The sequence below is a fragment of the Capricornis sumatraensis genome, chromosome 12, assembly GCF_032405125.1.
Source record: "Capricornis sumatraensis isolate serow.1 chromosome 12, serow.2, whole genome shotgun sequence".
NCBI classification, from domain to species: domain Eukaryota; kingdom Metazoa; phylum Chordata; class Mammalia; order Artiodactyla; family Bovidae; genus Capricornis; species Capricornis sumatraensis.
Genome location: NC_091080.1, coordinates 44,667,293 through 44,676,436, shown reverse-complemented (window position 1 = coordinate 44,676,436; position 9,144 = coordinate 44,667,293).

Here is a 9,144-nt window from a genome sequence, read left to right as displayed (position 1 = left end):
ACCCTGCGTGAGCGGGTCTGTTGGAGCAGCCACACTTGGGACGCTGTGCAGAAGGACGGGCCCTGTGGCTCCTCTGCCAGCCTGGTCTGCTCTGTGGTTATTAACCTAAGGAATGTCTAAACCTAGAGTCGTCGAAAAGAAGAGGGCTGTTTTTGTTGGAATGTCTGGGATTTTATTCACTTTCCCCAAGATTCCCATTTCAGAAGCTTTAAACTATACGAGTATTTTTTAAACAATAAAATTTTGAGTTTTTCAATGCAGTTCTAAGATGTAGAACACCCCCGAGAAGTCTAGATTTGGTTCACCCGCAAAATAATCCAAGCCAAGTACCTTGAACTTAACCTGAACTCCTCCCCTCCTCCCACCACCGTCGCAACATTTTCCACTCCTAACATCACTACTTTAGAACTTGGGTCTCTGGCAACTGTGTCATCCATGATTAGTAAAACAGTGACACAATGACATCATGTCTATAAAATAATCACAGAAAATGCTAACTATTAATGACTAAGTCTCAGAATGGAATTCAAGCAATGCCAGTGGTGGCTAGGTTCACTTTCTATATACTCATTTTGTGAAATTTAATAGATTTGATTCCTACCTTCTCCTCCTACCGAATTTCTTCCCTTCTTCCATTTCTCCACTGTCCCACCCACTCTCTGTCCCAAGAAGCTTGTAGTAAGAAGGCCTGTTAAGCTTCAAAACCACCAGGTCTGCCCTCTCAGGTCACTGGTGGGAGATTTTGTTCCTCTCTAGCAAGGAGCCTAGCTTTTCTGTGGATCCAGGTCCTATGTGAACTTCCAGACACTCCACAGTTCATGAGCCGTGGAAGAGACATGGAAATGTGAAAGCACACACTTTGTCCAGATGGAGGCAAGTAAAAATCTGTCTTGCCTACTTGGACAGTGGAAGCCAGGAGTGCAGATCACGAAAGCCATGGAATGTTAGCCGCTTACAAAGCAGCAGAGTGCTAGAACTGGAATTCAGTCCAACACCTCCACTGAGTGTCGCCAACATTTTACAAACACAGTAGGCTTTTAAGCCTAAGCCAGAGTGAGTTGTGAAGGAAATGCCATCATGGGAGAAGCTTCCAAAATGCCCTGCACCATTGCTAACTCTCTGACTCCCTGAAACTCCTTACTGTTGCTGGGTCAGCTGTGAATCTTAACGTCTATATTTTTGGAAGAAATACATGTGCATTTATTTATTCAGTAAATATTAAGAACATGTTCTCCCATGTTAGATGTGAGGGTTTTCTTTCCTTTTTTCCCTTTTTAAGCCCTAGTCCAGCATTCATGCTCCGGTCCAGTGATTTCTAGCGTGTGACATGGAGCCCGAGTGCTGTACGAATATGTTTATACACTGCAGGATCCGTCGTGGACATTTCCTGGTTCACTTGAGTTCACTACGACTCACTTTCTTGTTTGACTATAAATCCCCAAGGGACAGAAGTTCTTCTGATGCACCAAGTGGGCTCTTAACCGCTGGTGCCACCCGGAAGCCCGTCAAGTCCGGGTATCAAGGCCTAAAGCAGCCTACCGGTTACTCCACTGCTGGTGACACTCTGGACAGCCATGCGAGCCTCCATCCTAACTCCTGCTACAGACTCCTCGAGCCCAGGGCTGGCAGGTTTTGAGGCCCCAGATGAAGCACGTAGAAAGGATCCAAACGGGGCAGTCCTTGTAACAACTCCTCTCTGTCTAGCATCGGAAACTGTGCGTGAACTCTGCAGGTGACCTTTTCCCTTCCTCTGCCTCTGCTTAATCAGATCACGTGACCTCTGGGAGCCCGGTGCTGGGATGTTCACGAGGACATGAAAGCATGAAAACACACCCTTTTTTTCAGGGGGGAGGGGGATCCATGCCTTTGGAGGCATACTAAAATCCTCTTGAATGCTGTTGTCTTTTTCTCATCGAAAATATCAAGTCTGTTTTCTATATAAACAGGCATTTTCTTTTATCTTGCTGCTATTGTTTTACATTCCAACCTTATGGCTTAAATATTTTATTTGTCTCAAAATCATTTTTTTTTAACATGACCTGATTGTTTGAAACAATCTCGCTTATGTTGGAAAAGAGTCGTAAGTGACCTCTCTTTCAACTGAGGAGGAAAACAAACATACAAATAGAGTTTTTTCCCTGGATGACTTGCAGGGGTTAGTCATACATATTTCCTCTGGGTTGAGCATAACCTGAAATTGAAAGAGAAGCATGAAAATGGCTTTCTGAGTATCTGTCCTGTATGGTGTTGGCAGGAAGACTCTGGCCGAGGCCACCAACTGGAGGAGAAAAAAAAAGATTTCAGTGTTTGGTGATTAGAACAGTAGTCTATTCATTTTACATCTTTTTAAAAAAAATTACAGCTAATTTATGATGTTGAGTTAGTTTCAAGTGTACAGCAAAGTGACTCAGTTACATACATATATATGTATGTGTATATATATATACTTTTTTCAGACTCTTTTCCACTGCAGCTTATTCAAAGAAATTAAATGTTCATTTTATGTCTTTCATAAAGGTAAGTCAGAGACCAGAGTGTTAGAAGAAGGATGGACAGAGGACCAGGTGATCTGTATTTACACGTTGAGCTCATTGATTCATGGCAAAATCACAGGGCAGAAGGCAACTGTCTTTGTTGTCACTGGGGTCCTAAACCTTTCACTGTGCCCCATCCTGCTTCTTGCCCTCCCAGCCCTCGCTGAGTCCCGTTCTGTAAGGACGCCCTCCTGTGTCTCCACAGACAGTGGAGGTTGGCAGACGTTTTCTGTCAATGCTGAGGTGGAAAGCGCTGCTGCGGAGTCCCTTCCTGGCCTCACATGTGACTGGAGTGTCTTCCTGTAGAGATGACAACTTCCCCAAGGCAGTGCTTGCTGTGAGCCCACTTCCGCCCTCAGTTGGCTTCTGAAGTTGTGGATGGATGTCAGAGGAAAAGCAGTGATGGCAGTGGGAGAATCTGGTTTCTCTGGAGGCCTCACCCCACCCCACCCCGGCCCAGACATACAACACACAGCAGAGGGCCGTGTTGCTGTCCCTCTGCCATTTCTGCCCCAGGGGCCCATCTGCCTCCATTTTGGCTGCGGGATTCTCCCAGTTGCTGACAATAGCTCCCTGTGTCATTCATTTTGTTGGGATTATTGGGAGTTTCTTGTTGATTCTGAAATGAATTTGATTGTTGTCCCTTATTTTTAGCCAGTGGTGTTAGAAACATGTACTTACTACGTGTCTTTCCAGCTACATTTATAGGATCATCCTGGGTCCTCTTTTCTGCTCATGTCGTGCTCTTCTGCACTAAGCAGGCCAGACCTGGGAACAGAGCGATGCTGTGGCCTTGGGTACCCCCGCCGCCCTCAGGCACTGGTAGGATTTTACCTGTAGAGTTACCACTGTAGTTTCCTCACTAGTGATGTGGTTCCCAAGTACAAATGGAGTAATAACAAAGCATTTGGAAGAAGAATTAACTTTGAAGTGTTTATTAAGATTTTGCCACGGAGATGTCACTTTTCTCAATATTTGGGAGAGTTAGGGCTTCCCTGGTGGCTCAGAGGTAAAGGATCCACCTGCAATGCAGGAGACTTGGGTTCAGTCCCTGGATTGGGAAGATCCTATGGAGAAGAGAATGGCAACCCTCTCCAGTATTCTTGCCTGGAAAATCCAGAGCCTGGTTGGCTACAGTCCATGGGGTTGCAAAGAGCTGGACTTGACTGAGAGACTAACACTTTCACTATCACTTCAGTTGGAGGAGTTATAACCACTGGATGTATTTGAAAAGCAATTTTATCCTCTAAATGGGATGTGCTTGAATAAGGCTGCCATGACCTTTTTCACCAAGTCTGAATCGACATCCTTGCAGAGTAAGGAGGCTGGGTCACGTGGAAGCCTGGACCTGCTGGAACTGGATCCTCTCCCTTGAAAAACTCTACCCAGTGTTTAGCATAATTTAGAGATTCCTGCCGAACATGACTGTGAAGACCCTAAAGATGGGACTTTCCTGGTGGTCTAATGGCTAAGAATTCCATGCTCCCAATGCAGGGGGCCTGGGTTCAATCCCTGGTCAGGGAAATAGATCCCACATACCACAACTAAGACCTGGCACAGGCTAAATAAATAAATGAATATTTTTGAAAAAGACCCTAAAGGTGAAGAATCGAGGCCTGCAATAAGGAGATTTAGCTAAGCTCACAAGTTAGTGTCAGAGACTGGCCCACTCCCCCAGCACCCCGGGTATAGCTCCCCTTTTTATTCCCCATTTCCCTGTGTCTACACTCGACTTGCCCAGCCCTGGTGGAATCCACTCAGCAAACGCCCTGGCTGTGCACATCTTTGTGTGTCCCTTCAGGACCCAGCAAGGGGCCTTGGATGTAACCATCACTCAGACAGCATTTGCTGAGCAGGTCCATTGGCCCTGAGTGTTTCCTGACCTCTAGCACCTCATACCCTTAGCTGTGGCTCAGCTACTTGTGTCTAGGCAAGGCCTTGTGTCTCCTGATTACCCCTCACCTCTTCTCCACAATAGAAACTGTCGAGGCCAATTATGTGTCACTTAGGTGTTTTACTCTTTGCACAGAAATGTTATTTTTTCTTGCTACCCTGGAATAATTTCACAAGAATTTCAGAGATTTGACTAAACGGTCGCATAATTTCTGCATTTCTGCCAAACTATGTTTAACAATAACAACAGAGATAAATAGGATTAGCCTGAAAGTCACACAGGAGCAGGTTTAGGCGAGAACAAAGCACCATGTGTGCAGATCAGCCACCCAGCACGGGTCTCAGAGCCCCACTCTGCTGCCAGCATGGGTGACCCAGAGAAAGGCTCAGGAAAGGCTGCCTCACGTTGGTTTGGAGATTTTGCTAATATGTTGTCTGTGATGTGGTCTTTGTTACATCAGTTCAGTTCAGTCGCTCAGCTGTGTCCAACTCTGTGACCCCATGGACTGCAGCATGCCTGGCCTCCCTGTCCTTCACCATCTGCCAGAGCTTGCTCAAACTCATGTCTATCAGTGATGCCATCCAACCATCTCATCCTCTGTCATCCCCTTCCCCTCCCATCTTTGACCTTTCCCAGCATCGGGGTCTTTTCCAATGAGTCTTTGTTACATGGAGAGATGTAAAACACAGCTCGTTTTCAAAACCATTGGTAGTGACTGATAGTACATTCTTCAGTGGTGCCCAGTGATCTGAGCATACCATGTCATCCTATACTTGCTCACTCTTCACTGAACAACTTGCCATATAAGGAGAACGTGTTTGGACTCCCTTGACCTTACTGCACAACCATAGGTTCATGAAGAATGTCTCGGAAGGCTGGCAGAGAATAGTGGTATGTCTAGGACAATTGACTGTTTTCCAGCTCTTGACTTAGCTCTTATCCTAGCTGACGGCCCAAGTGCTTCCTCTTGTGATGAAATATTTGACAGAGCAGCATTCACAGTTTGCACTGAGGCCTTTCTGCTTTGTTCAACTGGTTGTAATGGTTTCTCTGGTTGTAAGGGGATTTGTATGTAACTTTAGTTTGTAAGTGAGAACTATAAATATTTCTGGTTTCATAAAAGTGGAGTTGAGAGTTGGGCTTTTATTTCATCAGCAAATGGAAAGAAATCCACTGGTTTCTTTAATATATATTTTCTAATTTGAGTATGAATTGCACACCAAGCATTGTCTTAATTACAACTGATCTTTTTAGGAAAGCTGTCTTCGATGACCTGTCTTTGTCCCCACTGCACCCTAGTCATTCCGCAATCTGCTGGGGGCTGTCTTCTTCTTTTACTACTCTATAAAAACAGTCCTAAAGGTTAATGGTCTTGATCTTACCTAACTTAGTGGGATGTTTTCTGATCTTCCTCTCATTTGACCTCTCAGCAATGTTACACTTGACCAGTCTCCAAATCTTGAGAAATGCTTGCCCATACTTCCTGAGACTGTGCTGTCTGATGGTCTCCACCACTCCGATCACTCCTCAGTCTTCTATACTTCCTCGTTCTCTTCTTTTGGTCATCAGAAGTTAGAATTCCTCATGGCTCAGTCCCAGACATCTTTTACTTCTTCATACGTACAGTTTGGGGCCTAATACACCCAGACTTGTTTCTCAAGTTTTAATATCTAGTCTTGACCTCTGTTTATCCTAAAGGAAATCAACCCTGAGTATTCACTGGAAGGAGTGATGCTAAAGCTGAAGCTCCAATACTTTGGCACCTGATGTGAAGGGCCAGCTCAATGGAAAAGACCCAGATGCTGGGAAAGACTGAAGGCAGGAGGAGAAGTGGGCAACACAGGATGAGATGGTTGGATGGCATCAGCAACTCAGTTGGTATCAACCTGAGCAAATGCTGGGAGATGGTGAAGAACAGGGAAGCCTGGTGTGCTGCAGTCCACAGGGTCAGAGTTGGACATGACTTAGTGACTGAACAACCGCAAAAGATAACAACTTGACCTCAGTGGAAGACGGATGCCAGTGAAGTCAAGGAGTGAAGACAGTTCTCGAAAGAGTGTGTAGATTGTTTGTCTCCAAAGGCAGTTCCCAAAGATGTGCTAGAAATGTGTGGGGAGCAGGTGGGGACTGGAGGTCTAGTCAGGGTGCCAAGAAGTGAAGACATGATGGAATTGACCGAGGAAGAGAAATGGGAGCCCTTCCGGGTCTGAACCTGGCAGTCTGTCTGAGATTGTGGCCTAGATGCAGAGTCATGTCCAGATGACTTGGCTCGTTTGTTTTGGGGTTGTTGGGGGTCCTCGGACCTGCACTCCAGCTCCCTGGCCATGGGGTAGAACAGCAGCAGCACTTTCAGTAAGAAAGCAGAGTCTGGATGGTGCTGAGCAGGTGGGTACGGAAGTACCCATGAGGCGAGAAGTTGGATGGCTGAGCTTGTCCAGCCAGGAGGAGACAGGGATTCGGGAAGGCAGGGCTGGGAGAACTGAGGAAAGGTAAGGCCAGAGGAGAGAAAATTGGGGAGTGGGGGTTCAGTCCACAGGGAATGTGACTCAAGTTTAGTGGAGAAAGTGGACAATTGCGAACAAGCTGTCTTTCATTTACATGAAATGATTCTCTTTTGATGGATGGGTACAATTTCTCAACTGCATCCATATTTTACACTATGACTTAGAATCTTGACACAACAATTTCTGCAGCCATCTGCATCCCTCACGTGTGACGAGATTGTTTAGATCAGTCTTTTTGATGTAAAAATTTCCAATTGTTCCTACTTTCAAATTAAATAAAAAATCTTCTGCCTCCCCAGCCCCACCCTCAAAATTCCAGAGGAAAATCTTTACTGTAGACATTGATCTGGTTTCCTGTCAGACAGAAGAAGGAAGGTAACAGGGTGTGGTTTGGGAAACACGTCTTGCTTTCCAGTTAACTTCATGCTATTTAAATTATAACATTGAAAAGACAGAGTTTATTGGGTCATTGTGCATGTTGCATGTCGCTGATAATTTCTGTCTGTACACTCACCTTTTAAAGAATAAAGAAAGACAATAATAGTCTTAAGGCATCAGGAAAAGATACAGTTCATTTTGATTCTTCCCTTGTGACTTGTATACCACACAGGGTCATAGAGTAGAAAAATCTCAATTTCCCAATCTCACAATAATTTGAAGATAAATTCTCCTATTACTAGGTAAGCTTGAAGCACATTTACCCCTGTGGGCTTATGATCAGCTGAATGGATTCTAGAATAGTTTAAAATTGAGATCATGTCTACAGATCCAAGGCATCACATACTACTGTCAGGGGTTTCATGCTAAAAACAAAGAGAACATTACCAGGCCTCTTTTTTGATTGTGGCAGCCAACTAGGAATTCCCTGGCCTCTTCTTGGCTTGCTCATTTTCCCCAATGTATTGCATTTTCATCCTGTAAAAACGTGTCTCATTAAAGCCCCCATTCTAAGCACAATTTCCTTGTTCTCAAAACTGATGATGAGATAAACACCACCCTGTTAGAAAGATCCCCATCAAAGGGAGGAGCTCTTCTCTTCAATTATACAGGATGTGATGATAAATATATTTGAACAGGACTAAAGCGAAGTTTGAGGTAGGAACTTTCAATCGTTACCTAATTTAAATAGCTTTTGACACACATCGAGCAAGCGTTTTTGAGCTGTGAAAAAAGCATTCCTGAAAAAAAGTGCCAGGTTGGCTAATTTTCGCTGATATAATAAAAAGACAAGACTGGAAATTTAACGTTTAAGACATCATCAAAAGCCATGAGTGTTTAAACGTTTCTAACTCTAAAGGTTGCAAAGCCAAAGTATTCTTTCCAATTAAAACAGTAATTAATAACAGCTTAATTTATTATTTATGCATTAGACCCTGCCAAATGGCGAATTAGGAGGAAAAAAAGAATAGTAGTCATGTAAACCATTTTAAAAAGCCAAGTAATGCATTTTTTGTTCCTTTTACATCAAGATTTTATAATCAATGTCCATTATCTCTGATCGACTTGTTTAGATTCAGACTCCAAGCCCAAAGATCTAAGATTATTGACCATTAGTCCAGCTGCAGTGTTCCAAGACTTCCTAGCTGCCCTAGACTGTGCACACCAGATGTTAGCCATGAACTGAAAAATTTAGCTTCATTGATCATTAATATTAGTCATGGGTGTTTGAGTGCATCACTCAACGGGCCTCAGTGCTTCCTCTGCTGTACCTGGCCCACAGGTGAGGCTAACCTTAACCTGTCCTTTGCTTCTCTCCATCTGTTCAGCTGTAAGTGACCTGAATACTCAGATGAATTCATGGTCTCAGGAGTCATTGCCTCCTGCTGCTCCATTAAAGAAACCCCAGCTCCCCCTGAACTTGACCCTTTCATGCTGTCTTTGCAGTGAAAGTTCCCTGGCTGCTCGAAGCCTAGGGGAGGCATCGGTCCCACTTGACCTCCTCAATGTCATTTCCAAAGAATCATCCATGCACCTTCATGAAGAGTCGCTTTCTTCCCAAGTTAATGTGACCCAGCATTCCCATGTTTAACCCTCCTTTTTGTTGCAACTCAGTCACCTATGTTCTAGCATCCTGCTACAATTACTGAAGACCTGCTACTTAGGTCACACTCATCCTCTATGGCCCACTTTGAGCCCTCAGGCTGGCCAGGTTTGACATTCACACGGCCCAAGCAACCAGCACCTCAGTGTCCAGTTCCTTAGAAACCACCAG